The 7,237-nt window shown below is 38.0% G+C and overlaps 1 protein-coding gene across 1 annotated transcript in view; it reads left to right on the top strand.

Annotated features, from left to right (window-relative positions):
* The first annotated feature begins 3,434 nt into the window (after positions 1-3,434).
* The window catches only part of meis1a (Meis homeobox 1 a), a 59,593-nt gene continuing 55,790 nt past the window's right edge, over positions 3,435-7,237 (top strand). The window contains exon 1 of the mRNA XM_067440912.1: positions 3,435-3,953. The gene's annotated coding sequence lies outside the window, so the exon portion shown is untranslated. The remainder of the gene's footprint in view (positions 3,954-7,237) is intronic.

Here is a 7,237-nt window from a genome sequence, read left to right as displayed (position 1 = left end):
TCTCAATGGTTAAAGTGAGTAAATAGAAAAGGTGTGTGTGTGAGAGTGTGAGAGACAGTCGTTTTTCTTCATATGTAGTATGTAACTATAGAAGCGCACAAGGAATGGCTGCCCATCTCGTTTGCCAAGTAGATGTGCTGTACACAAGCAGTGCATTTTCTCTCAGTTCATCTCTTAAAGGGGTGATTTACAGCACCAGTCATAGACACACATGATCATTATTTATTTAATAATTTTATCCATATTGTAAACGTGTTAAATTTCATGTTTTATATATATATAGATTCAGGGTCATGGGGTGCCAAGGCTCATTGACACATGGACATAGAACACATGGCACCAGGATGCACTATGGGAACATTGCACTTTGGGCAATGTTCTGCTGGGAAACCTTGGGTCCTGCCATCCATTGTATCCATCATTACTTTGACACGTACCGCCTACCTAAGCATTGTTGCAGACCATGTACACGCTTTCATGGAAACGGTATTCCTGGTGGCTGTGGCTCTTTCAGCAGGATAATGCTCCTGCCATAAATCAGGAATAGTTGATCACAACAACAAGTTTGAGGTGTTGACTTGGCCTCCAAATTCCCCAGATCTCAATCCAATCGAGCATCTGTGGGATGTGCTGAACAAACAATGCCCCACCTTGCAACTTCCAGGACTTAAAGGATCAGCTGCTAACATCCTGGTGCCAGATACCACAGCACACCTCAGGGGTCTAGTGGAGTCCATGCCTCGACAGGTCAGGGCTGTTTTTGCAGCAAAAAGGGGACAAACATAATATTAGGATGGTGGTCATAATGTTACGCCTGATCAGTGTATATGCATACATTCATACACACACTTCATTTTTTCTCTCTGGAATAGTTGATTCTAATTGGTCAGTCACCATATTCTGTGGTTAAATATTTTTTACAAATATTGTGTAATTGACTTTTGTTCCTGGCAACAGATTTCACGTTTGTGTTCGTTTTATGTCTCTTTTCTATCTATTTTAAAGGGTTACTTCAGCGATTAGCATATGGCTTTGTATCAGTAGAAACCCTGGAGTATATTCGAATGATTGTGCCCCCCCTCATATCCCCCTGAGACAAGAGATTTATGCAGTTTATTTCTGGAAAAATTCCTCCCATGACGCAAATATCGTCAATTTTCGTCATGGGAGTAATTTTTGGCCAGAGGCTAAAGACTACAGCCAGCAGAGGGAGCCATTTCCGCATGTGTCACACCCACGTATGGGGGATGGGAGATCACACTCACAGCACTCAGCTCGCAGCTGCAGGCATTCATGGAAACAGCAAAGTGTTTCAACTTCTCAAATTAATTCCTATGAAAGTTAAGCTTCCAAAGGCATGAACTGAAAACGTGCCTGACTGAACACGCGCTGTGAACTGCTGCCGCGAGTTCAGTCGCGTTTACCTCAGCTCATTTTTTTTTTTTTTTCACTCCCTCAGCGGCTAAATCACATATTGAACAGACACATTCAGTTTTTAATTGTAGTGTTTGTTCTCTAACTGAACTGATTTTAAGCAAATGAACGCGGTCACGGTGGGAAAGTGAAAGTGATCCAGTCACAGTGATTCAGCAGCAGCAGCTTTGGGAGTGGCCTCACAGGGCAGCGAAGCATTCTGGGAGTTGTAGTCTTTCATCCCCATGAGACAAAAATACATTTTCTGTCTTTTCTCAGTCTAGAAAGCACCAAATAAAAAAATTATTTCACATTTTTACTACATTAATGACCCAGTTTAAATACAGATTAATCTTCCCAGCACTGAAGAACCCCTTTAAGTCTCTTTTCACTAAATAAAATTATTTATGCAACAGCAACAAAAAAACAAAACAACTAAATATTTAATGTCCATTTGTTTGTTTAATCTGGTAAGTAACCATAAGTAACGTAATACGCATAATATTGTATAGTCAGCTGGTCAGTATCACTTTGCAATAATGCCAGGTTGACTGTACATTATTCCTAAATATTTAAAATATATGAATGTATGCATATGCGTTTCTTTTTCAGCCACTCTTTGTCTCTTGGATCTGGAATGGATGAATACACAATATACAGCTTAAGTAGGATTTCTTTTGTTTACGACTTTAGTTTGTGGACTATACAGTGTTTTTCCTTGACTTTTCTCAAGAAGGCGTCAGGTTTTTGGAGGTCTGAGTGATACCAGTCATCTTGCATAGTGATACAGAGCTGTGTGTGTGTGTAGGAGGGGGTGATTGTGTTCACATTTGTTTCCGATTTTATTCATGTAAACAGGGAGGCTGTCAGACTCAGTGGGGCCTGTTTAAATTAAGGCCAGGCTGCTCTGCACACGGCTCACTCGCTGTATGTCACACACAACACACACTAGTTTTTTTGTACCGAGAGACCAGATATATTTGCATAAATGACACTGAAATGCAAGTGTGGTCCCAATTTGGAAGTTAACCCAAAAATGAACATAATCTCATTTATTTGCCCACATGTCGTTCCAAACTCAGTTTTTTTCCTTCATGGAAATGCATCAAGGCACCAAAAAACATACGTCCATATGGCTTGTGCACTATATTCCATGTCTTCTTTAGTTAAACAATGTCTTTGTGTGAGGAAAAGATCAAAATATGTCATTATTTGCTAAAATATACTCTTCCCTACATTATATTTATATTTGTATCCAAGTTAGAAGATGCATATTTGATGTTAATGGCAAGCGCTATTGCCCTCATATGTCTTGTCAGTGATTTAGATGTCATGCAAGTGTAAATACGAGCTTGACTGTAAATTATGACAATATATTTTTTATTTTTGTATGAACTAGGCCTTTCTCTTTAAGATATGCCCTGTCGGAGTCCTCGGGAGACCTTCATTGTGGTTTGAGCCATTAGTCATTTTTCTGCTTAATGACAAGTAACATGGTACAGACTACAGAAAACAGTGCTATCCACATAATATATATCCCACAATTCCAGTCCGCACTGTACACATGACTGAACTGCCCTCTGGGGAAGAGAATAGTTATTCTGTTCAGTTATACACTGCATGCCACATCCAGCACACAACAAGCCGATTCATTGGTGTATGAAATGAACCACAGACATGTTTACTATCAATATCATTATGCAACTGGACTGTGAGGGCAGAAATCTGGTGTAAATGCTCCTTTCTAGCAATTTTCAAAGGGTTATTTGCTGGAACAGTCAACGCTAGGGCATGATGGGATTGAGTTTGGAGGAGAATTAGGCTATATTACAGCATTCAAATCCTTTTCTCTCACATGGACATAAGAATAAGCTATCAAATTCACCATGAAAGCATTTGCAAACTCATTTTACTTCCATAATATGGCATGGGACTATTCAACGAGGTGGGAAATAATGTAGAGTGGGATGAGATTTTATACAAAGACAATTGATTGGATAGTGGGGAAAATAATTCATAATCTACCAGAATGGATTCAGATGACCTATAGCTAGTTTGCAATTGGTTCTGAGATTTAAAAAAAAGTAATTTTGTCATTTTATATCCATATTTTGACCTTTATGACTAAACAATTTCGACTATATATCACAATGACTAATGAGTAGGCCCATCTTACTTTGTACTTTTCGTTTAATAATTAGCTATGACTTTAATTTTTTGATTGTTTTTTTCCTGTGGCGGAAATGGGTTTGACATAGGCCTACGTCGCTAACCATAAACGCTAACACGTTTTGCATACTGTAGTCGAATATAGTTACGTCAAACACTTTTTTATTGGGCTAGCCGAGAATATGAACTGTAATATAGCAGCAGTGACTAAAGTAGAAAGTCAAAAATGATGATGATGGAAAAGTATTACAGTTGATCCGACGAGCTATCCGAGGCGCGAGTTCATTGTCGCCGGCAGGACTCTGGAGCAGCTCTCCGGTGATCGACGGTGACTGAAACCTTCAGAAGATGATATTCATATCTCCATTTCTGTGAGTGACAGAAAATACACATGAAAACACGCAACACAATTTTTTAAATAACCTAAAATAACTCATACAGAACGTTCCCTAATGGTTATTTTAGGTTTTTATTTTGCAACCATAAAATAACGTTACCAGAACGTTGCGGGGAGGGTATTTATTTTAAAAAAAAAATCTAAATAAATTATACAGAATGTTTCATAATGGTTATTTTTAGGTTATTATTTAATAACTTATTATAAAATAACCTTCCAATTAAAACGTTGCAGATGCTTTTGTGTAATGACCTATGCAGAGATCTGAAATTACTTTATGATAATGATAATGAGATCAATCAAAACGCATTAAAATGTTGAGATAATCCAACTTTATAGCTAATAGTACTCACTCAAATATAATTTTAAAATCGTTTTAAAAACCATAGGTTGCGTTAAATTGTTACTTGGTGTAAATGTAAAATCTGGGCCTACCAGTAAATCTTACATATTAATGGACAAATTTAATCTTGTTCAGCCCCCATATGATGTGCTTCTTATTTTTGTTAAATGAACAATAAATAATAAAGATATGGTTTGTATATTATAGGCATCCTTTCATACCTTTGCCTTTATATGGGGTCACGAGTGTGCTGAGGTAATGATATCGGAGTAACAACGTTACATCAACGCTATTATGACATTAGGGGAACAATAAAACAATGTTACAATAAGATAAGGGGAACGTTAAATTAACGTTAGAATAATGTTAAAATAATGTTGTGTTAGAATAATGTTAAATTAAAGTTAGAGGAAATAACAGTAAGAGTAAAATTTTACAAACTAAAAACTATCATTCTATTTGCATTAGAAAACTTTCCTGGCTAATCAAAAAAACAAACCTTACAAAAATATTCTGGGAACCAAAAACTGTTAGCTGAGCAGTTATGTGTCCAGTGCAGATGATTTCACAAAGCAGGGGATTGTCTAAAAGGCTGTTTTGAGTCTTGAAAATCTACTGGCCTGTTCGGTTATAAAATGAGGTTGTGACTCTCGTAAGCTCTTATAACTTAATTGTATTAAGTGCTAAAATAAAGTACTGCCAACCTTGTTCTTCTACCTTGTGAACATGGTGTTTGAAGACAAACATTTTTGGAGGAATAACATGACATGGAACATAATTTCATGTTGACTAGTTCTGATGCATTTAAATCGTGTTTTTTTATGCTTAAGGTTTGCTCTTTATTTGTAAGGCTGCAAAATTTTGTTCAAAATGTTCTGATTATATATCAATATAATTATAAAATAATAATAATAATCATTATTGTTTGGAAAGATGACTGGCGCATTTTCCGTTCCCAAATACATGCTATAAGCAACTAGGGGTGTAACGTTACACATATTCGTACTGAACCGTTTCAGTACAGGGCTTCCGGTATTTCAATTACTTGTGCAGGGCTAATGTTGACTTAATTTGAACTTTTAATAGTGTCAAGGTAACATGCAATGTTTTTATCCGCTTCCTCTAAGTTGCTCAAATCCGAGTCTGTTTCCCATCATGCTGTCTGCTCATAAGAAACTGCTCCCATGGCTCTATTGAGACAATTTTTACAATGCCTCTCTTAATTCTTTAGTCTCAAGGATCCAGACGCTACCAAAAACTCCAGACTTGGACTCTTAAAATGCACTTTAACCGGATTTGAAGCGCTGTATTGCTCCACAGAGATTTGTGCGGTCCAAAAGGCTTCAGCTGACCTCAGACTATTGCAGTAAATTCATTACCGTGACCTCTCCGGCCCTGCGGACAGGTTGCCAGATAACTGCTGCTGAAAGTAAACAAACAAGGGTGTACACAGGGAAAGAGACAATGCTGGCCCGGCCCTCTCTTTTCCTGAAAACACACACACACACACGGCTCTTTCCGAAGTCCCTGTTCAGTGTGGGAAGACTCCTCTGGAGAACGCAGACGGCTCGATCACTCCCCTCTCACTCTTTGAATATCTTTATTTCCTCTCTCTTCCTTGTTCTTTTGTGTAAAGCTACACTTGTTGATATCAATGTCTATTTAATCTTTGTTGACCTTCATCATTCTCACACACTTTAAACTCTTTAGTTGTGTGTCACGCACAATAACATCCTGGTGTGTGTATGTGTGTATCTGTGTGTTCCCAACTGGGAGGAAGCTGTGTTGCACAAACACTCATTCGCAAATCCTTGCAATAGCACGACAGGGTCCTGAATGAGATGGGGGCGCGTCATCACGGCGCCTCCTGCAGACTGGGAGCAGGGTTGGGGTGACGGGGTTCAGCTGCGCACAATCAGGAAGATGGGCCGTTCTGACAGTAATGCATATAAATGAGCACGTTTAAGGTTAATTATGCCTACTGAGCGGCAAACGATTAACAGCCTGTTCTACACTCCAAACAGTATTGTGACAAATCTACAATGAAGCTGACGAAACTATACACCATTAAAATCAAGATGTCAGTGGACGAATGACAAAACTAGAACTCTCACATTATAATCACCAAAGTTGTTGGTAGATGAAATTAGAAAAGTAAAAACAAAAGTACAATAAAACTATTATACTGACTTTATAAACGAAGCTGTCCGCAGACAAAATGAAAAATGAGAATGCTTGAGTTTTTACACAACCAGTACTAGTAGTAAAGGCAACTATATATATATATATATATATATATATATATATATATATATATATATATATATATATATATATATATATATATATATATATATATATATATAAAATCCCCATTTCCACTGTCACGGCAATAATTAAGAAGATCTAGTCAACTAAAGAATAAGATGTTAGGAATCTGGCTGGAAGAGGACGTGTGTCTGCATCGTCCTAATGCACGAGAGAAGGAGAGTTTGAGTGGACAAATACTCTCCAAGGATCACAGATGGAGAATTGCAGAGATTAGTTAAGTCTTAAGGTCAGAAAGCCTAAAAAATTGTATCAAACAGCCCCTACATCACCACATGTTGTTTGGGAGGGTTTCAAGAAAAATCCTCCTTGATCATCCAAAAATAAACTCCAGCCTATTCATTTGTCAGACACGACTTCAAACGGGACCGGAGTTTGCTTATGGGAATTCTTGACCATTCTTCTAGAAGCGCATTTGTGAGCCCTGGCTCTCAGTCTCCGCTCTAATTCATCCCAAAGGTGTTCTATCAGGTTAAGGTCAGGACTCAAGTCAAGTTCCTCCACACCAAACTCGCTCATCCATGTCTTTATGAACCTTGCTTTGTGAACTGGTGCGTAGTCATGTTGGAATAGAAAGGGGCCACCCC

This window comes from Pseudorasbora parva, chromosome 4, assembly GCF_024679245.1.
Source record: "Pseudorasbora parva isolate DD20220531a chromosome 4, ASM2467924v1, whole genome shotgun sequence".
NCBI lineage: Eukaryota > Metazoa > Chordata > Actinopteri > Cypriniformes > Gobionidae > Pseudorasbora > Pseudorasbora parva.
The sequence above is the reverse complement of the archived record's forward strand: the minus strand, read 5'-3'. Positions and strand labels throughout refer to the sequence as shown.